Genomic DNA, 23,836 nt, shown 5'->3' with positions numbered 1-23,836 from the left:
AAAGAGTACCAAATTCCTAGAAATGTCATATCATTGGGAGCACTGTTTAAAGGTGGGAATAGGTCCCCATGCAACATTGCTTAATTAAGTTGTTTTTCAATCAAATATCTTTTTGTGTTCAAAATTTTCTCAATATATAATAGGCTGACCAAAGCTCTTCATTTGCTCCAAAATTCCATTGCTCATAAGGAAAGCTAGGGAAACAATATTATGTCTTATGTTTACTATTTTTTTAGTAACTAAAGATTTTATTGAATCATGGAGTGCATGGTGTGAAACATGGATGACTTCTACAACCCCTAGTAACGAATTTATGTTGCTTCCAAATTGAATAAAACACCACTCACCTGATACTACTGGGTGTTTCCTTATAGATCCATCTTTTTTAATAGGAAAAATATTTTCCTTCTGCTTTGTATTGTCACCTTCACCTATATATGGGCCTCAATATAATCTCTTCTTCAAACAAAATCAGATGGCCAAACTTTTCATGTTTTTCAATGAAAACTCTTATTCCATCCCAGTAGAGGGTGTAGAGGGTTGAAATTTAATCTCCATGCCAATGAAAACCAGTTTCTTCTTACCCTAGTTGCCACCCCAAATAGTATCCAACTAATGTTCCAATTACTATAACCTATTTATTTGAATAGGAATCTCATCGTCTCCAATATGCTCCCTCTCTTCAAATCTTGAGTCAGGGATATATTAAATAAATCTACAGTACTCAGGTAGAACATGGAGAAAATTGTGCAAGATTTTCTCTTATAATTCTTTAAGCTTTGATTGGATGTTGCACTTCTGACTTTCCTTGCGACGAACTTGGATAGAATTCTCCAAGTCAGTATAACCCCAGAACTTTGGCAATGCAAATTGCTTTAAAAAAGAAAAAAATTATTCATTGTTGAGCCCAGTGAAATCAAGATCATATTTTCTCCACCTCAGACCGAAGGGAATTGGCATTAACCTTTTTGAATTTAGGACTAAAATACTTTATGGACCGTTTATAATTAGCAGTGAGAAAAGCACATATGTGATATTCTTCAACAAAGAACAATGTATGTTTTGGTATTGACAAACCTTCAAGAGGGGTTGTACTGATATACCTTCCTATGTTTACGTTGAACTCGGAAGCAAACCTGACATTTTTTTTCAGAATTTTGGACATGGCTTATCTTGAGTCTATGAGTTATCATTCTCTTTGGAATATGATATTGTGCTTAATTTGTTAGGGTGTTTAGAAACATTTAGACTATTTTTCATGAGAGAAGAAAAGACACATGATGACCTTATATAGTTTTATTCAAATAAAATCTTTGTTTAAGACTATATAGTTGTATTCAACTAAAATATATATTTAAGACTATATAGTTGTATAATTGTATTCAACTAAAATCTATGTTTCAAACTATGTTATGTCTTGTGCATCTTTGTGTGGCCTATATTCATAATGTTAACCCCATGTCTCTTATAATTGTAGGAGGTGGATGGTTTTACATCCACAAGAATTAACTGCATAAGGGTTGGAAAAATATGGAAAGAAGCTCCGATATCCAATTTTGTTGGCCAGAATAAGGAAATGTGTACAATTGGTCCTAGTGATTTTGTTCGAGAACAGGAGGGAGGGTCATGTTTTGAGGCAAATGGAAATAAGGGGGAGGAGCCATGGTATCCATTTCATATTATTGCCAGTTAGTTCATCATGGAAAGTTAAATGTTTTTTGATTATGGTGTTAAAGTGGTTCCATGGTTTTCCATGCTTGAAAAGTTGGAATTGGACTTAGAATCAATTTAGGAACTAGTTTACTAGAAAATACATAAAATATTGATTATATATATGTTGAATTGCCATATCATACTAGTTTTGTACTAAACAAACTAGTTTGATATGGAACCAGTCACTAAACTAGTTCATGGACCAGCCACTAAACCAGTTGAATTGGCTAGTTCTGGTTTTGGTTTGGTTGGTTTTTAAGACCCTTGTGTTGCCTTGTATGGTCCTGACCCAAGTTCGGAGGTGATTTAGCCAAAAAAATCCTAAAAGTACCAGACCTTTTGGCAACAGTCTACAGTGTGTGGACTGAGGTCTCACCAGAGGTAGTATGGGAGGGTGCTGGAACCAGGTTTCCACACCCTAGGGATGTCTCGATGATTTTTAGGAGGTTCACAGTTCGACCCTGCGTGCACACTACTCCGCAAAGCTATTTATCCCTTGCAACCATGAAGTTGCCTTCGCGCAGCTTTGTTTGCAGTGCGAAGAAAGTACTACCCTGATTCTTTATACTTACTGTGTTACTATTGTAGTATCTAACTTATCTGTGTGAGCTCAGTATTCTTATTTACCATTCAACATTCATATAAGTGCGCACAATCATAAAATAGTATAAATGCATAAAGGTAAGAGGAAACACAAATACACAGTATTTAGAATCAAACTTATCTTTATTAATCCTTTTTGTGATTACAACCTCAACTCCACCATGTGCACTCAGCTACAGGAGTCCGCGCACTCAGTTGCAGACTCTGCTAGGCCTCTGTGCACTCAGCCGCAGAGCTTCTTCCTACTACTACGACCCAAGACTTGAACTTACACTTCAGAACTATCTCGCTTACATTATTGATTCTCCATCGGAAAATATGATGTCTTTACAAATTAGAGCCTTTCTCTAATTACACAATCCCATGGTCCGCAGACCATGGGTAGGCCGACATTACTTTATTCTATTTTACATTCCTTAGGGTGGAAAACCCTATGACTCAACTATCTGCTTCACACTCCACGCAATTCATGGAGTCTTTACAATATAATTGACCAAAACTTGGGCTTTGTGCCCCAAAAACACGTTGCGGGGGTATCTGATGCCCAATAGGTCCCCAACACAAACATTGTGACTCACCCTCAAGTCACTCAATCGGTATGGCGATCTTGACGCGAAGTCCATCTAGTAGGTCTTGTACTGCTGAGAGGTCCGCAACACACTGTTTTGCTGTTTGTTGTATTTACTGCACGCATTTCTCTGAAGCTTCCTTAGCAGGGTCACATACCTACCTAAGCGCATACATTCCTTGCATCTGGGCGAGCTTTCCTTCAATATTTTCCGTGATCATGAATGCTTCGTCAATCCATGGCTGGATGCGTGCTTTAAGTAGTGCTTCCTTTTGTCGTGCGGCGTCCACCTGCTCCTTCAGTGCCCTTGCTTGCTGCATTTTTGCAAGCCATTGAGTAAGGACGACTGTCTGCGCAGCCCCTTGGACACTGTCATACTGCTCCTACAGTTCGTACGCGTCTGTCTCTAGGTGTTGTATGTTGGGATCCTCCTGTAATGATGTAGCAATGGAAAGCGCTTGATCCAACATAAAGGTACAGTCTTTTACTACGTGTCTAATTTCTTCCAGCCCCTTTTGAATAGAGCAGGCGCGTTGCTCTCTGACTTCTGGGGGCGTGGACGGCTGCACCCTCAACCGTAACTCGACGATTTGTAGATTCAACTCCAACTAAACCTTTGTCGTTTCGATCCTAGCCTCGCAGACCCCGGTCACTAATTGGTGGATCCGCTTTGCTACTGGTAGATCTATCGGGACAGCCAACTCCGGACGCTACTACAAGAATCGTCTACTGCCTGCTCTAGTTCTCAAGTTTGGGCAACCAGTTCATCATGCTGCAGGCTAAGCTGTTCCATATTGATCTTTTGTTCACTCAATACCTGTAGTGCACGACCTTCTCTTGTGCAAAGCTCGACTGTGACCCCATCTTGTAACTGGTATAGGGTTTCTCCTAGAAGGGCAGCCAAGTTTAAGCCCAAGCCATTAATCCTACCCACCACAGTTCAGTCAACTTCATTCACTGTTGCTAATGCACCCTCGGGTAACATGAAAGTGTTGGTCATTTAGGTGCGCAACATCTACTCTGCCTCTAATGTACCTACTGTGACATATGGGGCCATCATTCTTGTTTGTGGGGGTCACACATGTAATTCCTGTAACTATGCTCTTAGCTACCCCAACACAGTGCTCTGCTCCATTATCACCTCTTGGAGCATGTCCTTAGTGACATCATGAACTGTTTCGCCGATGTAAAAAATATCACCTTCTGTGAGCGTGATTAGGTTGATGGACATCTTTGATGCCTTAACCTTCTTTCTGGGGACCAGTCTCTCTGGGACATGCGACCATTTCAACTATTGCAAGTCTAGGTCCACGCATTTTGCAGCTAGGTATACGTCCTCAGCCCCCTGCCCCATTGACATCTCATGGCCCCCCTCGGCCTCTTCTGTTGGCGCTGTGGTTGTCTCTATTGCCTTTGCTACTGCTACTGCTTCATCGACCTTTTTCTATGTCGTGGTTGCTATTGCTGCTTATGGACTTCCCTGACCTCCGCAGCTACTTTTTCATTTCGTCTCTTCTTAGCCAGCTTCGTGACTCACAGCTTGGCGTCATCCTTCTGCTTCTATGTTTCAGCCTTCTCTAATTCAGCCAAATCTAGGGCGTGCCATTCTAGATGCCATGATTCCAATACCACGAAAATGGCATCGTTAGTAGCAATGAACGGGACCTTCGTCAATTCTTTTCTCGGATCTTTATGCGCTAGGACATATATGTTGTGCATGTCTACTTTGAAATCTTCAAAGCTCTGCATAGTGGCATACACTATGGGATGTTAGAAAATTATATATTACGGAGCAATGGAACACATAAAATATTGTAGAAATATAAACACAAAATGCACAAAACAAGAGAGACACAGATATACGTGGTTCACCTAGTTTGGGCTACGTCCACCCCAAACAGCCAGTCCTTCCTTTTTATTATCCAGCAAAATGAAGAGACACAACCTACAGCAAATCCGCTGTAATATCCTCTATTTTCTCTCACAGTCTCACCTCTATGTTTCTCGCTCATAGAATACACATCTGTTTCACAGCCTCAAATACAATGCCCTCATACAAAGAGAGGGGTTGCCTTCTAGGGAAAAAAACCCTAAACTAAACATAAGTTTTGCCGTCAGATCATCCACCTAATGAACGACCCAGATTGACTAGAAATTACTTTACTTTTACAAGGCAATTTTACAGCTGTTTTTAGCTTCGGGGGCTCTACCCCCGAAACCCCCCGCCAGGGGGGGGCTCCCAAAAGTGCCCCCCCTGGACCCCCCTTGCAGCGATTATTTTACGGGCGGCGTTGTCGCCCCAGTTTTGAACTGGGGTCTAATGTGGCGGTACTATAGAAGATAATCAAGCTCCACACCCAACATGGGAGACAACCGTGGCCTTTTATTGATCCACATCTAGATGCTCACTTCCATCAACACCCAAAAAACCTTGGTTTCACAAATCCGCTTCACGTCCTTAGTGGCCTAGAGCGAAGCCTACTGCACAGCCTCAGGTAGGTCCCAGTCGATATTTGGGAACTCGCTATCTTCTGGCAGTTCACCCGCTACCAACAAGATGGATAAGAGCAACCATGCATAGTGGAAGGTCTTACCCTACTCTTGGGCCTCCTTGTAGTTTGTCAAAAACTCCTCGCAGAGGAACTCTGCCCAGTTGAATTGGACCCCCTCCATGCATTGCTCAGCTAGCTCAACCACCGGTGCTGATACTTCATTAGCGTGGCACTTCCACATTAGTTTTCCAGCCAAGATTTGGGTGGCTACGCGCACCCCTTTGTCATTGATACTTGCAATTGCATAGCCTCGCTTCTTCTTTTCCAACTTCTATTTAGTTTTCATGGCTTCGGCGAGAGCCAAATTGCTACTTTTGCCTGCCATCATCGTGGGGTCCTTTCCCTTACAGGGAAGCCGATAAATCTAGTGAATGAGGTCGGCCATGATGGGAATAGGCTCCTCTAGCCATAGATACCCATCATGCACCAGGCATAACAGCTGCCTGATGATGAAAAATGGTGATAGGCGCATGGTGAAAGTGGGGTATCCATCATAGATGAAGTAACTCGGCCTTCTCCACACTGCACAGCCATTTCCATAGCTCCAACGTGATAATTGGCCCCTCCGAATTTTGTTTCATCAAGCTCTCCATCGCGAGGTGCAGGAACTTCTCACTGTTTGCGAGGTCCCAATCTTCGAACTTCAGGGTAGGCACCCGACCTAAAAGCAGACCTTCAAAAGTAATTCCCTCAGGGAGGAGTGGGGTCTGGAGTGCATTCTTCATGGCCTTCGGGTCTTTGCACATCCTAGCTTTCCCTTTTTGAGGAGGGATGTACGTGGGTAACTTTGCTGCAGATCTCATTTGTGGAACATCCTCCTCCATGTCATCTCCCTATTCTATTTCTGCAATCAGGTCCTACAAGTCCTCCTCCTCCTCCTCCTCCTCCGATTTAATGGTAATGGCCTTTCCTCTTTCTTCCATTGATAATTTTTTGAAACATGGGTTTGTTGGGGACACGCGGATTGGTCCCATAGTCTGTTTGTCTTTCTTCGGCCGCAGTGTCCAGGGTGATTTTGGAACTTCTGGCACAACTGTCGCATCGCTGAGCTCCTCATGGACCATATGGGGCTACGTAGCCTCGCCAGTGGTATCTTCGGCAAACCTCACACCTGGCTTGGTAGCAGTCTTCGTGTTTGCATGACATATGTTCTATCGCGTACTCAAAGAAGGTAAGATTGCTCGGTTCTCAATACTCTGCAACTGCTCAAATCTCAAACAAACAGGTGTTGTCTTGTGGCTACTCCTTGAGCTTTTATAGCGCTTTTTGAATTAAAATGTGACCATTCTGATCTCAGCGTATGAGAGCTAGTGCTTTGCTGAATAGTGAACTATGATTTCTCTTTTTCTTGCAGGGATACTATGTTTCAAGTAGTCTTGGGCCTTGATTTTTTAATTTTTGTTGAAGTTTTCTATATGATATTTCTACTTCCTCTTGATGTGTCTCTTCCATGTACTTTTGTATCTTGATGAAATGTTACTAAATTCCAATGTTGATTCTCTTTTTGTAGGATGAAAAGTATTGGCCATTGATGCCCCCATTACCATCATATGGCTATGGAAGAGAGCGTCATCGGCCATGTTATGGTAGTCTTATTCATGGGAAACATCTTTAAGATGTTGTGATTACTAGTTAGATTCATTATCCAATTTATTTTCTCATATCTAGCTGAAGTATCTCATAATGCAAATTGTAATTTTTTTTATGAAATTGGGATGTGCTCTTCTTGTAATTTTTCATAAAGAGTCATGATTTTGCCATTCATTTTCTTATATGAAAACCTTTATCATTCATATTGATTTTTTTGTAACTTGGTTTAACTTATAACTGTGTAGTCTTCAAAACCTATGTTGTTAAAAAAAATGTTTCTAAAGTTGCTCAAATGAAATAATAATTATTTCCTAGAGGGAGGATAAATAAAATTGTAAGGATTCATGCAACTACAAAAAACTATCTATAGTGAGTATTTACCTACACAAATTTATTTCAAGACATCCTATTTATCAAGCCCACTATCTTGTCTCCCTAGAGGGTGATGATAAGATAAGTTGAATAATGTCCAACAAACAAAATTATATTATCTTATCTATTCCCCATAGTAAGGTTCCTCTTGACCTTGAGAAGGAGTGAGAGGGCACTAGATCAATCATTTTCTTATAGGAAAACCTTTATCATTCATATTGATTTTTTTGTAACTTGGTTTAACTTATAACTGTGTAGTCTTCAAAACCTATGTTGTTAACAAAAATGCTGCTAAAGCTGCTCAAATGAGAGAATAATTATTTCCTAGAGGGAGGATAAATCAAATTGTAAGGATTCGTGCAACTACAAAAAAACTATCTATAGTGATTATTTACCTACACAAATTTATTTCGAGATGTCCTATTTATCAAGCCCACTATCTTGTCTCCCTAGAGGGTGATGATAAGATAAGTTGAATAATGTCCAACAAACGAAATTATATTATCTTATCTATTCCCCATAGTAAGGTGCCTCTTGACCTTGAGAAGGAGCAAGAGGGCACTAGATAAATGGTGTTCATATTAGATAAATTATACATAAGTAGTGACACTCAGTTTATACCTTCACCCTATATTATACTTGGTAGTGAGGAGTATAACTATCAGGGATGATGGTTGGTGAAGTAAGCACTTCATATGATATAAATTTTTAAATATGATAAGCCTATGACTAGCTCAACCATCCATAACTTAAGCCATTAACATGACCAACAATTACAAGATGTTAGCTCTAAAATTTACAAGTTCATTAATTTACATGTACTTTCACTGATTTGGGAATGTTCCATTGTAGTTAAAGGTGTCTTCTGGAATCCTAGTGAGCTCAGAGTATGAGCAGAGGCCTTCTATATTTTATCCCATTTTAAGAAATTAAAGGAGAGTAAGTCCTTTTCTCTGGGTGCCCTTCTTTTTTTTTTACAGTAGTTACTAGTGATAATATGAGTGGATCCTCTTAGTCGACAACTCCTTTACATAATTGTTATTTGGAGGACTTTAAATTGTTAGTTGTAGGTTTGTTGCATATGTTGTGATATGAAATAGAACCCTTTATGTTGCCTATAAGCTTTCTAATAATGGAAACTATGGCAGCATAAAGGGTTACATAGATCTTCATCTAATAAATACAAAGATCTTTGTTTCACATTTTTAGATTTGTGATAAAAAAAACATAGTGAAACTTTTCAGATTACCATATTTATTAGATTTACACAAAGCTAATTTATTAACCTCACAATGCTTTGAATGTATCATCATTATCAAACACAATTTTATATCCTTGGTTCTTGTGTTGTTTTCTAAATATTTGAATATTATGATGTGTAAGGGAAATCATGGTAGTTGTTTGGAGGCCAAGATGCAACCAATCAATCATTATGCTAGTAGGAGGTTTACTTCCTCTGGACCCTAAGCATCATGGCATATTGGGGTAGGCTACCCACCCACATGTATGGGTAACCATAGGATTTTGTTTTTCTTCTATGACGCAATTTGCTAGCCAATTATCATACATTATTTATTATATTTTGTTTTTTCTTTATTTTCACAAGTTATTTACAACTTGAGCTTTCTGGAATGTAACTTAGTTAGCATGATTGTGCTTAAGATTTTCCTGAAGGTTGAATACTAAGTCCTAAGGTGTTCTTTTCTATGGTGACATTTTATTTACTTTGTTTATACAGGTCATCTTGCCACATAGTGGCCACTATCGCCTAACTGACGAAAACTTGTTCAAGTTTCTTTCTTTTCTCGGGAATAATGACATTGCCATTGCTGATTTTGAGGTATATGTCATATAAATTCTTTATAGTCTACTTTATTTTATGTTTCAGTGTTCATCATATTTCATGTCTGATACTTTGCATTATATCTTCTTTTATTTTCAGAAGAGGAACTCAGTGTTGATGGTAAGAAGAAGGAATTGAAGAAAGAGGAGAACAATAACACTGGAGTCACAAATGTAAAAAGGGAGAGAAGAGAACTGGTCTAGCCCTTAAAGCTAATATCCCGCATGAGACAAACATATATAGACTGATGATCAAGTCTTTAGAGTTGGTGAATTCACCTACATTGTCTTGGCAACACAATGATAATGTTTTGAAGTGATGAAACAATATTTCATGTATAAATTGTAGTCCAACAATATTAAGTTGGAAACTCATATTGTAATACTTGAAATTTTATATAATATAATTTATGTGGTTGAAATTATTTATAGTTTGCAATTGATATTATTTAGTATTGTAATTAACATATGTAATTTTGTGTTTTCATATTAGATGAACACGACCATTGTATGACATTTTTTTAATTTAGTCGCAAAATCATAACAATTAATTTATGTAGATTAATAATGACCACATAAAAAAAATGTAAAACTAATAGTTTAGTAGTTTATATTGATTAATGATGAACACAAATAAAATGAATATATGACTAAATTAGTTGTTTATAATGATTACTAATAAAAGTAAATGAAATGAATATAAACTACTAAATTAGTCATTTATATAATGAATATGAAACTACAAGAAAAGGATAAATGATGACTGCAAATGATAAATTTGTGATTACAAATGAAGACTAAATTTTTCATATATATGACTATTAGTACCTAATTTACAGTATCTTATAACATGACCAAAATTTAGTCATATCTCTTTGGTCATTAATCAGTTTCAAACAATGAATAAAATTTGCAAATATATGACTATTGGTAGCTAATTTACAGTATCTTATAACACGACCAACTTTTTAGTCATATTTATTTGGTCATTAATTTGTTTTCTCAGACGATCATATAGTAATATATTTGTTGTATATTTGGTCATTAATTGTGGCAATCGATGACTAAATTAATGATCAAATTTATGACTAAATATACTACTAAACAACAAAATTGAGGCAACTAAATAATGACTAAGCTAAGAACGACTAAAAGTTGGTCACGTTATAAGATACTGTAAATTAGCTACTATTTGTCACCGACTGAAAAATGGTCATTTATATGCAACTTTTGGTCATTTTTTTAGTAACTAATTAGCCATTTTCTACTAGTGAAATATCAAGAAAAGTATGAGGTGTCTTTTCTCTAGCCCTATTAATATTGGTGGTCTTCATGTTCAAAGTTTAGATGAAATTCATATCTCTATTTTCTTTAAATTGAGGTCCATTATGTAATACTTCCTACATGTTGGTTTCTCAAATTAAAATATCTCGCTATGAATCTCTCGAATGGAATCTCTCACTCTAATCCCATTTATAACGTATATGCCCAACTCTTGTAATAAGGGCCTGGTTAAATAATAATAGGCAAGGGAGGAAGGTGAAAGTGTTTCTCTGAGGACTACTTAATGTTATAGATATTTTTGGGTCCTGCGACTCCAAGCGACAAATATCCATAATTCAAGGGATTCTTAGTCCCTAAAGAGGTTGTTTCAGCCCCTAAAGGAGAAAGGTTAAAGGATTACAGCTCCTCCCAGAAAGTCCTTCTGAAAAACCACTCAAAACAGGTCAATTTTGGATCAAAGCACTTGCTCCATGGTCTGCCTGCATTTAAGAGCAGGTAGAACACTGTGCACCTGCGTTTAAGAGCAGGTAGCCCTTCTACAGGGTGCGCTGGGCGGGAAAGTGACAAATGGCAGTGTTGATTTGCAAGGTGGAAAGTCATGGAATCTTCCATTTCTCTCTCCTGTGACACTTGCTACTCAGAATTCGACCTTGGATGAGTCATAGATGCTCATTCACCAAGTGGAAGCATGGACTATCAGTTGGAGGACACTAATCACAATCATGGAAGCTGACTCATGACCTTGTCAAATGCCTATAAATGGATCCCTTTCCATGAGATCCAGAGGTTGGAATTTTGGCTTATTGCAAGGAAGTGCTGATAGTTTCTTGAGGAGATCTTTGAGCTTGTTGGGTGATTGCTTTTGTATGAGGTTCTAAGAGAACTCTTTCATGTCAAGAGGATGATGCTGGGTTGGAGCAGCTGCTTGTAACTCCCTTGACTTATTTGATCAATAAAGCTATTCTTGTTCCTTCCATTTACTTGTGCATTATATGTTTATGCTTATACATGTGAATGGCTAATCTACACTGACCCTAGATTGCTTATATGATAGATCTTTGTTCTTGCATAGTATCTGGTTGCTTTGATTTCACAGATATTCTCAGAAGCTGGGCATAGAAGCGGACAAGAACCGAACGGCTACAAGAAGGAGGAAGATTCAAGTGAGGAGATCAAACGGAAGACACAGGTTGGCCCCCTCTCTCTTCTTCTATCTATTCATATAAAAGGAAATCAAGTTAGACTCTATTTTGATTCTGTTTCTAAGGCACTACCATTCCTTAGTGGGATAGAGTAGTGTTTGGTAAATTTAGTGATGTCTAAATTGCAACTTTTAAATGTCAACCTGGGGCTCGTAAGCTGATGAAGTGATGGGTACTGTATGTACTTAGGAAACTATTTCTTAAGCTTTTGTCGTTTTTAACTTTTTAAGTTTGTTTTCAAGTCTATTTCTCCTTACAGTGATGAGATGGAAATGAAATAAAGTGAGTGAGGTGTGTGTAATTGTGATGAGTTCTAGATGATGTCTTAAAGCTTAAAAGTAATCTACACGAAAGCTTTGAACAACAACTGAAATGAAATTAACTCTTAAAGAAAAATTGAAAGCATCAAATAAAAGACCAATGGCATTGACCCAGTACCTATACTGCTGATAAAAATGAGATTGAAAATGACATCTACATTGACTTAAAAACAAGAGCAACTACTTTAATTCTTCAATGAAATCTCAAGCAATGTACAATCTAAGTGACAAATCACACTACTTAATTTTCCCTTAACCTTTCCGCATTCAGCTGGATTGATCATATAAGAAAGAGTTATGAGTGAGTTAGCAATGTGAGTCTTAAACAAAATAACCAAGCTACACTTAAATGATGTTCTGGCTCCTTGAAAAGTTAGTTGATTATGATAAAAGATCCATTAAAAGACAAACAACTTGATAAGCTATGAGCATAAAATAAAGTGCAACTAAAGCAGTAATGCTAATGGAAATCAAAAACAAAGGTCAGCAGTTTAGATAAGACAGCCACAAGTGCCACTAGCTGCAAAAAAAGAGTAAGAAGAAACTGTCCCGGGCACCTAAGAAATCTGCAAAAACATACTGATCAGTCATGGAAAAGTGCAGAAATATAAATGGACAGAATTCAAAGTTATATACAGCTATTGTACATGATCAAAGCATAGCAAACGAAAGCATTCTGTACAACTATTATACATAAACTGATAAGAAGAAATGCATAAAATGAAAAGCACTGTACAGGCCTTAAGTAAACAGGGGCCCTCTGCCTTCTCCAGCCAGCTAAAAAATCAATTACACGCTCAAATGAAGAACAATCTTCTCATATATTACGTAGCAAAATGGAAAGTACAGTGGGGTTCAAAATTACATATCAGCAGCTAACTAATCAGCGCTCAGATACGCTTTATTTATAGCAGAAAAACCAAACTAACTTAATCACAAACTGCACTATTCTAACAGCTGTGTGAAGAACACGTAATCTAACACAGTCCACGGATTTAGGTAATGGTCAAGGTGGGCATTAAATCTCTGGTTGGATTCGTGTTCCCCATCATCTGCGTGGCTGAGGAAGAGGCCAGCTATGCTTCACGTGCTCTAAATCGAACACGCAGAGCCGTGCCACCGCCAATAACCTTTGTTTGACCGAAGTTTACCCCTCGTTGACCATGGGTGTTTACGATTGTTATGGCTGAGCTGGAAGGACACACACCATGTCCTTGGTGCCATGCACTTGCCTATGTGGCCCTTCTGACCGGAGGACACCTGGATCATGCTGTTTAACAAAACAGCTGCGGAAACTGGGATCAGCTGCAGAAACTGGGATCAGCAGCGGAAACTGCAGGTTTTGAACCAAAATTCTAATCCAACAACACAGTCATTAGCATAATTAATAAACCATGTAAAAGTCCTATAATACAATGATTTAAGCAAATTGATGAAGGAAATGAGTGATAAAGGAAGAAAATGAATGGAAAAGGAGGCCGAGAGGTTGTGAAAAGGAGTGCAGGTCTGAGGCTCAACATACCCCCACTGTGAGGATGTTGCATGTCCTCATGCAACCAAAACTTTGTCAGTGTTTTTCAGTCCATGTGCTCAGATGCTTCTGCCAAAACATCCAGCCTTCTCCTCTTTCTCCTTGTTGCTAAAATTGTCCTTGGTTTTCTGACTAAACACTTGAATTTCAAGTTGATCAAGGCCCTGCTCAGTTTCTTGCATTTTCTCTTCAATTTCCTGTTCTTCTTCTGCCAGAGCCCAAGGTGAAGCATGGTGTTGTCATGGACAATCTTGTCCACCTTGCTTTGTTCTTTCAATGCTTCATTGTCTTGTTTAATATGCCGGTTCAGGACTTCTAGTTCAAATACCTCTTGTTTTAGAGAGTGGACTTGTTCTTCAAGAGGTAATATAGTGCTTGGACCGGCAACAGATTGCTCCAAGGTCTCCAAATAATTATATGCCTCCTACTGGTCAGGGTCAATGTTAGGTGTTTGTCTTGGCCTAAATTCAAATTCTTGAGGACTGCTTTCTCTTTCTTGCTGGAAGGGACTTTCCTCTCGTGGAGAACTTGGCTCAATATCTAGCTGGATTGGAGTCTTCTCAGGTGTGCCCAAATCAATAAAATGTGACTGCATTTCTTTAGTCACACTCTTCTTTTCTATAAGTCTACTGCTTCTTCTTACATGTACACTAGTACTCTTTTGCTGACTACTTTGTTTTTCTTTTTGTTTCTTCTTGGAGAGGGCAATAGCTTGGAGTTCTACTAGTCTTTCAGCCAGGGTTTGATAGTCCTCTTCTATTGAAGGTTCAGGGGATGAATATGATTCTTGGACAACTGCTTTCCCTTTATCCTTTTTCTGTCTCTTCGTTTTATCTCTCTCCACTTCTTCTTCTTGAGGAGTCTCCTGAGTTTCTATAATGGGAGGATCCTGGGCTACATCATCCTTTTTCATTCTTCTACTTCTTTTTGGGACTCTAGGAGAGCTGCTAGTGGAAGCTTCAATTACTTCTTGAAAATGATTCCTGACTAAAAACTTTTCCCATGTATCATTGTTGTTTTTCAATTGGTCCTCTATAAGAATTCTAATGAACCCATGATGATTCAAGTGAGGTTCAATATTGCCTATATTCTTTTGGACAGTAAAACTCATTTTTGTTAGGCTTCTTAACAGAAAATAGGGTAAGTTGATGGCATGGCCCTCCATGAAGTTCATCATAATTCTAGCATGGTACATATACATGGTGCCAAAGCGGCCTTCACATGTTATAAACGTTTGAACTAATAACAACAATGTAGTCCATTCTTCTTTAATAACATGTACAGGAATCCCTTTGGTGAATATTGAGGTGTCCATACCTGGATTCTTTAGCATATTTTTCCATTCCTGATCTTCAACCCCTCTGTTCTTGAACCATCGGTCTCCCACCATAGGTAAATTAGTTGCTGTTGCTATGGATTTTTCTGTGACTGTGAATTTCAGATCTCCTATTTCCACAGTATTTCCATCGAATGAACGAGCAAACGTTTTCGTTACCTCTTTATCATATCCTTTGAATTTCTGAATGAACTTCAACCATTTTGCCTTTTTTAACGCTTCCTTTGTCTGTGGGTGTCCTTCTAGATACTTTGAACCTTCGGGCTCAGCTCGAAGCAATTTCCCCATCTCAACTTCGGCTGAAGCTTTGACTGTATATGGATACTCAAGGAGGATGCTCTTGGGTAAGATAGATAGACTACGGCTGTAGGTGGAATAGCCGCACTGTAATGCGAGGTAATACAGGTTGGAAACGAAACTGTGGAGCTTGAGACAGAGCTGCAAGGTTTAAAACAGAGACGTGGAGTTTAAAACAGAGCTACGGGGTTTATAGCAAAAACGAGTGTGGAAATGGTGTGAAGGTGAAGGAGTGGAAGACAAGCACGAGAATGAGTTCAAATGCGTGCGAAATGGAGTGATAAGGGAATGAATTAATGGCCAAATCCCTTGGAGTCGGACGACTTTCATACACGTTTCAGTCTTTGGCTGCGAAGGTCATGGTGGAGAAGAGACGTAGTACGATAGGTCCCTTCTTCCTCGTACGACTAATTAATGAAAGCGCAGTCTCGATTTGAGTTTAAACTAAGTGGTGGTTATGAGACCGTTATGAGGATCTGAGGTGGATGAAGGATGATCATGGTGGAGAAATGGGATGATCTTTGCTTAATCATTGCATTTAGTGGCTCTGTCCATGATTAATAATTATGCACAACATGACATAAATGGTTGTTTGGAGAAAAATTTTGATCATACCTTTATGGGTTTACCATCTGTTGATTAAGGTTGTTGATCCATGATTGCCTTTTGATCCTGCAGGTGCCTTCCATCCTTGTTGCCTTCTGACTGTGATTTTTGAAAACAGAGTACTGCTGCTGTGGAGACAGAGTGTGCTGGCTGCGGAATCTGGTGCGAGCTGCGGAAACTGGTGCGAGCTGCGGAAACAGTTCTCAGCTGCAGAAACTGAAACAACACCCTTCTGTCTATACAAAAAGTAATTAGAGAAGACTTACTAAATGAAATAGTCCTGAGAGGGACTTTTATTATGAAATGGAGTGAGATGAATGAAATGAAGTGGAAATAGAAATGGAAATGGAAGTGAAGATGAAAATGAAATGAGATGAAAAGAATGAAATGGAATGGAAATGAAGTGGAATGAAATGGCGAATGAAATGGAAAGAGAGAGAGATTTTTTTTTATTTGGAAAATATAAAGTGTCAGGTGACCCTGATTTTCACTTTATATTTTCTGCATAAGACCGCCAATCCAAGATTGGTTTTCAGGCTTATACAAGAGATTTCTTTATTTTTTTTTTATTTTTCTTCTTCTCTTTTTTTTTTTTTTCAACTGAAAGAAATAAAGACTAGGCTGATGGAGGAGAAGAATTCTTCTCCACCAGCCTCATTGCAGAATCTTCTTGGAAGATTTTAACAAATTCCTCCTTTGAGAGTGGCTTGTGGTAGACTTTCAATCGGTGGCCATTCACAATGAGAGGAGTCTGAAGCTCATCAATGGTCTTCACTCGAACTGCTCCATTGTTAAAGACTTCATCAATCTCATATGGTCCAAGCCAATGAGTTTGAAATTTTCCTTTGAAGTCCTTAAACTTGGAATCAAACAATAGTGCCCAATCTCCCTTTTGAAACTTTCTTTCTTTGATGTGTCGATCATGCCACTTAGTTCTTTGGTGCTGAACTAGATCAGTCCTTAAAATTGCATCTTGTCTTATCTCATCTAGCTCATTCAGCTGCTCCATTCTGTGCTTTTGGGCTTCTGATAGGCTCATCCCCAATTCAACTGCCATCTTGAAGGTCTTGACTTGGAACTCAATGGGGAGCAGGACTTCTTTCCCATAAACAAGTTCATAGGGAGAATGTCTTGTTGTGTTCCTCCATGTAGTTCTATAGGCCCATAAGGCTTCAGGAAGCCTTTCCGCCCAATCTCTTCTGTGGAGATGAACAGTTTTGGTGATGATGCTTTCAAGAACTTTGTTTGTAGATTCCACTTGACCATTTTCTTGCGGATGGTATGGAGTAGATGTTCTGTGCTTGATTTTGTATTCTTCCATCAGCTTCTCCATCAAGTTAGATGTAAATTGACTTCCCTGATCTGTCACAATTTCTCTTGGGACACCAAAACGAGTAAAAATATCCTCAAAAAGAAATTGAACAACTGAATTTTCAGTGGCAGAAGGCAATGCCTTTGCTTCTACCCATTTAGTAACATAATCAGTACAAACCAATATATACTTCTTTTGCTTAGATGGTGGGTTAATAGGTCCAATGAAATCTAAAGCCCATTTTTCAAAGGGTTCGATGCATACCTGTGGCTGTAATGGCATTTCATTTGAAAGAGTTGGTCTCCCAACTCTTTGGCAACTGTCACACCTTTTGACATATTGTTTTGCATCTTTGAAGAGAGAAGGCCAATAATATCCTAAAGAAAGGATTTTATAGGCCGTCCTCTTGTCAGCAAAGTGTCCGCCGCATGGTTCATCATGACATGCTTTAAGGATGTCAGGTATTTCATCTTCCCGAACACATCTTCTGATCACACAATCTGGCCCTGTTTTGAACAATTCATTAGAAATCCAGGAATAATGTGAACTCTCCTGAATGATTTTCCTTTTCTCATTAGGAAATAAGTGTGGAGGTAGCTTCCCTGTAACTAAATAGTTAGCAATATCTGCATACCAAGGAGTTTTAGTAGTTACTGCAAACAAGTATTCATCTGGAAACTTATCCTCTACAGGAGAATCTTCGTTAATGTTTTGGATTCTAGACAAGAAATCAGCTACTGTGTTTTGTTTTCCTGGTCTATCTAACACAGTAATATTGAATTCTTGTAAAAGTAAAAGCCATCTTGTAACTCTGCCATTAGTAACAGGTTTGTTCATAAGATATCTAATTGCAGAATGATCAGTATGGACAAAAGTTTCATAGTCGGTTATATAATGTCTAAACTTGTTGATTGCATGAACAACGGCTAAGAACTCTTTTTCAGTCACAGTATAATTTAACTCAGTGGGAGTCAAATTTTTACTGGTGTAGTAAATGGCATAAGGGACCAAATCCTTTTGTCCCAAGACAGATCCTAGAGCTGTATCTGAAGCATCAGTAGAAATGTGGAAAGGGAGTTTCCAATTTGGCCCTCTCAAAATGGGTGCTTCAGATATTCTAGTCTTTAAAGTTTCAAATGCAGATTGACACTCAGGATCCCATTTGAATTCATAGTCTTTTGTAAGTAATTTGAAGAGCGGAGATGCTATCTTGGTGAAGTTTTCAATAAATCTTCTATAATATCCAATAAACCCAAGAAAACTTCTAACATCTTTCTGACAATTTGGAATAGGTAACTTGGGGATGACTTCAACTTTTGATCTATCAACTTTAATTCCATCTCCTGAAATATGATGTCCTAAAACAATCCCTTCAGTAAACATCATAAAACATTTTTCATGACTTAATGAAAGATTTGTTTCTTTACATCTAATAAGGACTTTTTCCAAATTTTCTAACGCTTCTTCAAATGAGTTACCATAAACTGTAAAATCATCCATGTAGACCTCTACACAATCATGAATTAGATCGGAAAAGATTCCTAATACTGCCCTTTGAAATTATGCAGGTGCATTACATAATCCAAAAGGAAGTACTCGGTAAGCAAAAGTTCCCCATGGACAAGTAAATGTGGTTTTGTCCTGATCTTCAGGTGCTACCTGAATTTGATTGTAACCACTAAAACCATCCAAAAATGAGAAATATTTTTTGCCTGCTAAAGTATCTAATACTTGATCAATAAAGGGCAAAGGAAAGTGATCCTTCAAGGTTGCTTTGTTCAATTCCCTGTAATCAATGCAAACCCTCCATTTACCATTCTTTTTAGGTACTATAACCAAAGGAGAAACCCACCGGCTATCTGAAATGGGGTAAATGAAGTTTACATTGAGTAACTTTTGGAGCTCTTCTTTCACTATCTCCCTGAGATTTGGATTCATCCTTCTTTGAGGTTGTCTGATTGGTCTGCTATTTTCCTCAATATAGATGTGATGAATGCAAGTCTTAGGATCAATACCTTTCATATCGGTATACTCCCATGAAAATGCAGTAGAATGCTTTTGCAAGGCTTTGGTTAGCTCTTCCTGTTGTGATTTTTCCAAGTTTTTGTTGATATTCAGTGTTTTTTCCTGGAAAAATTTCAATGGCAGAACTACCAAACTCTTCCATAGAGAAAAGAGACATTTGTCTAGATGATAGACACTCAATGTCAGAATCCAACTGGAGTCATATTCTGAAGATGGTTCAAAGTTTTCTAATGTGTTTAGAATTTGACTATCTTCACTAATCTCAGAAATGGTAAAGACAGGTTGTATAGTATCTTCATCATCAACCCACTCATTATCTCCTATTTCTGTAATTGCTTTCGCTGGAGGATACAGATTGAACTTCTTTTTCGAATTACCATCAGAAATATACATATCCCCAGACCTACAACTTATGAAAGCATCAGCTGTGGCTAGCCAAGGTCTTCCTAAAATAAGAGGATGTCCTCCTAGATTACTCTTGGGAGTTAAAATCATGAAATCCACTGGATATTCCCAAGAATCTAAGGAGACAGGAATGTCTTCTAATACACCATCTGGTTTAATAATTGATCGATCTGCAAGTTGTAACAAGGTGGGTGTAAAAAGAAGATTAGGAAGTTTTAGCTGTTCCATAGTCTGTCTACTCATAATGTTGATAGCGGCCCCTAAATCAATCAAAGTATTTGGTATTTCTACCCCATTGATATGTGTTTTGACAATTGGACTACCGGGATCTACATATTTCTGCATAGTAATATTTCCCATCATGATGTCTGCAATTTTCCCTACCAGGTGGATCCTTCTGGTATTTCTTGGTTTCCTTCCTGGTCTTTTAAGGCTCAACTCCTTTATTGTTTTTGCTAGAATAGGAATTTCCTTAATGGCTTGTAACAAGGGAATCTTGATACAGACATTTTTCAATTCATCTAGAAAATTATAGTCAGGCAACCAAATTTGTTTTTCCACTCCTCTATCTATTTGTAATCTTTCAGGAAAAGGAGGTGTGGATAGAGATGTAGGTTGCTCAACTATGGGAGTTGTGGGGGTTGATTCTTTTTCTTTTTCTTTTTGAGTGTTTGGGTTTTGAAGAGCAACTTCAGAACCCTTATTGGCTTCAAGAGACTCTTCCTCAGAAATGCTTGGCTGTTGAGTATTTATAGAAGGTTTATCTAGAACTCTACCTGATCTGAGTTGTACTTCATTAAGAGGAACAATCATATAGGTAGGGAATGGTTGACCTTCCATCATGTAAGTATTTTGAGGGTTTTTATTATTGGGGTTTGGCAATGGCTGAGAAGGAAGTTGATTTGACTTCTGTTGGGATGGAAGCAAGAGTTGAGAATTTTGATTTTGTGGAGAAGGTTGTTGTTGTTGAGGGAATGGCAATGATAGTTGTGGACTTTGATTTGGAAGTTGCAGAGCTTGTTGATTTTGAAAAGATGGAGGATATTGGTAGAACTGAGCAAATCTCCCATAAGGATTTTGCATACCTTGTACCCATGATTGAAAAGAATTTTGAGGTTGGGGCCAAGGTTGTTGCCAAGGATTCCAATTTGGTGGGGTTGAAAATTCATAGAGTTGTTAAACCCTTGATTTTGTTGCCCTTGCCAAGGTCTCCTTGCAACAAAACAGAGAGATTCAAGTGTACCTGGATCTTCTTGAAAAACAGCTTTGAGCCCAGGGATTGAAGGACAATCCTTGGTCTCATGGTTCTATGAACAAATTACACATGTTTCTACAACTTTTGCATCCAAGGGGCATTCCCTTAGAGCATGTTTCTTTCTACACTTTGGGCAAAAGAAGGCCAAGGCCTCAGCTTCTGCTTTCTATTTATTGTGGATCTTAAGGGTGTCTAATTGTTCGCTAAGACTCCCTAAGATGTCAGTTTTGAATTCATCAAGCATATTGCCGATTTCAGCCCTACTTACTGATCCAGTTGCAGATTTGTTTGCTCTGAGGAGAGAAGGATCTCTAGGCCCTTTTTGAGTTTTGGATTTCCCCCTTGAGAGATGGACACATAATTCTGCTATATCAGAAAGTGGAAGCTGAGATATATCTCCCTTCCCCATCATATTCAAAAGATCTATCCATTCATCTCTAATGGCATTTAGTAATAGGGCTTTCAAGGTCTCTTCATCCAAGTTACTCATTTTTGCTCTTTTCATATTATATTGAAATCTTTCAATCAATTCCTCCAAGTTTTCATCTTCCTTTTTTACCATTTTGAATACCTCATCCTTATGATTGGTGGGCATACAATAGTCTAGGTACCTATCCAAAAATGTTTGTTTCATATCATTCCAAGACCTAATGGATTGAGTGAGTAATCCCATGAACCATTTCAAAGCTTTTCCTTTCAATGTTGAAGGAAACAGTTTGAGTTTTTGAGAGTCATCTAGATAATCATAAGTTCGACATACAACTTCAAACTCAAATAGAAATGTTTCAGGGTCCTCATTCCTTGATCCATGAAAGTTCGGGAGGACAGATGGTGAGATGTTCTTCATGGTGGCTCGGGAATCCTCATCAACTATAGGGAACCCGAATGAGTTATCCCCATCCCTATTTCCTCCAATATTACCTCTACCTCCTCCATTGTTTCCTCCTCCTCCTCTACCTCTACCTCTACCAAATCCAGGTGCTCCTTCCTCTGCCATGGTAGTTTCCCCAGAGACTTCAGAGTCTTCTGGTTCTTCTACTAAGGGTGTATGAGAAGGATTCCCTCCTTCTTCTTCAGGTGATTCTACTTCTTCAATTATAATTTGTCTCTCTGGAGAAAGAAGGAAAGGATCTCTCTCTAATTCAGACTCGATGGAAGGTATGGGAGAGTCGACTCCTGCTTCTTGAATTCCGGGAACCCTAGTGTTGTAGGGAAAAGTATCCGATTCGGATGACCCTATCCCACTCTAAGGGTGATAGTACCTTAGCAACAACTGTAAAGAAAACTACTTAAGGTTTACTTCTTTATGAAAGCAAGAGAGAATGAAGAAATGCACTAACCGTTGCCTTGCGCTTAATGTCGAATCCAGACTCTTCTCTTTGCTTGCTTGCTCCCAGCTCCTTGCTCTTTTGCCGGCCCAACTACAATGAGATCCTGCAAAATAACCAAGAAGGAAACTACAAGAAGCATGCAATCATAACTGATTCAAGGATTAGCATAAATCAAATATACAATCATCACAACATAACATTGAAACAAGTGCATATAGAAGAACCTCAATAGCTTTTATTAATAGAAGAAGTAAAGTTCTGAGAGTGTTACAACCATTGAAGGCTCCAATCCAGCAACACCTCCCAGCAGAAAGAATTTCTCCTCTTCACCTCCTTCAAGCAATCACCCAATAGCTCTATAGTGAAACCAACAGCATATCATTACTTTGCACAAAATTCCAGCCTCCTGAGCTCATAGGAGAGAGCTCAATATATAGATGAATTGAGAAAGGATGAGTCAGCTTGCAACTGATGTGTAGCTGCCTTGTGTCCTCTCTCTCTTCAGTTGATCTTCAGTTCTTGAGTCCACTTGGAGAACCTTGCTTCCACTTGGAGAAACAGAGCCTCTGACTCATCACAAGGCGAAATCCCTGATCCAAGTGTCATTTTTGGAAGATTCCAGAGCAATGACTCATTGTGCCACTTGTCCCATCTCGCTCAGCGCAGGTGGCCTTTGTTCCACTTGCTTTGCAACGCAGGTACACCATGGAGCAGCTGAGTTTCAGCGCAGAAACCTAGTGGAGCACCTGCTTTGATTTCAGGATTGCTTGTTTTTGAGTGTTTTCAGGTGGAGAACTGATCTGAGAGCTGTTGGCTTGCTGACCTTGTTCCTCTAGGGGTAGGAACATCATGTTTAGGGACTTTGGATCCCTTGGATTATTGACAATTCATGCAAGGCACAAAATTGTCTATAACAGATGCCCCCTAAAGTGTGAGGTCGTTTATCGGGTGAAATGCTTTATTAGGAGGATCCGAAGTTCATTCAATCTGCTGAGAAGTGTCCTGTAATAAGATACAATACAATACATTATTTTTCATACTTTTTCATGATCTAGCTGAGGTGGGCATTCCCATGCTCAGCTTTATAAATTCATTTTGGTACATAGAACAGACGATCGTCTGATGGTAGACTGATAATTCTCTGCTGAAATTATCATCCTTTGAGAAGGATGATCATCTGCTGCAATGATGTACATATCAAATGCCTTTATATCCTGAATATATATCGCAGCCCGGATGGATGAAACTAGATCCGGGGTCTTCAATCTCTTTCGATCTTCACTCGATGTACAAGTCGATCCATGTGAGAATTTCTTGAAGTCGAACATGGAAAGACATCGCTTGATTACCGGTCAATGATGTAAACCATTAACAAGCGCGAGAGGAATCACCGATAAGGATGATGACCCTCAAGGTACAGCAGTACAATTCACATGGTGGGAATAAAGGACTTGGTGTCGACCACCATGCAAAATCTTCTGGTCGAAGGTCATTGATGTATACCTGTCACCGGAAGTGAGAAACTTGCCATTGAGGCATGCAAGCTTCAAAGTACTGAAGGGGGTGTTCCTAGATCAACTCCTTGGATAATGAGCTGATGTCGACAAGGAGTGATCCGTCAAAGGAGGGCCTTAATGAATCCCACATCATTGACACGGGACGGAGCTAGTGATTGTGATGAGGTGAAAACAA

General features: G+C 38.8%; 1 pseudogene; it reads left to right on the top strand.

The window, feature by feature from the left end:
- LOC149212170 (phytochrome-like) overlaps window positions 1-23,836 on the top strand; it is a 126,873-nt pseudogene that overhangs the window by 75,638 nt on the left and 27,399 nt on the right.

The sequence above is a fragment of the Pinus tabuliformis genome, chromosome 1_1 (assembly GCF_031772625.1).
Source record: "Pinus tabuliformis cultivar Carrire ecotype Pingquan chromosome 1_1, CPIR1, whole genome shotgun sequence".
In the NCBI taxonomy this organism is placed as follows: Eukaryota; Viridiplantae; Streptophyta; class Pinopsida; order Pinales; family Pinaceae; genus Pinus; species Pinus tabuliformis.
This window is presented reverse-complemented; position numbering and strand designations above follow the sequence as displayed.